We start from the raw sequence: 330 nt of genomic DNA, 5'->3' as shown, positions 1-330 counted from the left end.
ATCCTCCGGTGTGATCCCTTTATTTAGCTGTTTCTTGGAAGCTTCTCTTTAGAACAGAGAGAAAAGCAGCCAGCAGGGAGAAAATGATTCTTAGCCTTGCATGCATCGGGCAAGGTTTTCTATGCTTTCCCCGTGAGTCTTTCCGGGACTGTTTTCTATGTCTCTCTTCCTCCTTTCGAGTCACCAGAATCGTTTGTTGATTGACCAGGAGATTTCGGATAACTTTGAAAATGTGTTGTGATGTGCCTTTGTTACAGGAAAGAGGTGGCAGTACAGTGGGGAGGCTAGTGGGAGGACAGTGGGGAGGCTAGCGGGTGGGAGCCCCTACCC

This window comes from Bison bison, unplaced genomic scaffold, assembly GCF_000754665.1.
Source record: "Bison bison bison isolate TAMUID 2011002044 unplaced genomic scaffold, Bison_UMD1.0 scf7180017864369, whole genome shotgun sequence".
NCBI lineage: Eukaryota > Metazoa > Chordata > Mammalia > Artiodactyla > Bovidae > Bison > Bison bison.
The sequence above is the reverse complement of the archived record's forward strand: the minus strand, read 5'-3'. Positions refer to the sequence as shown.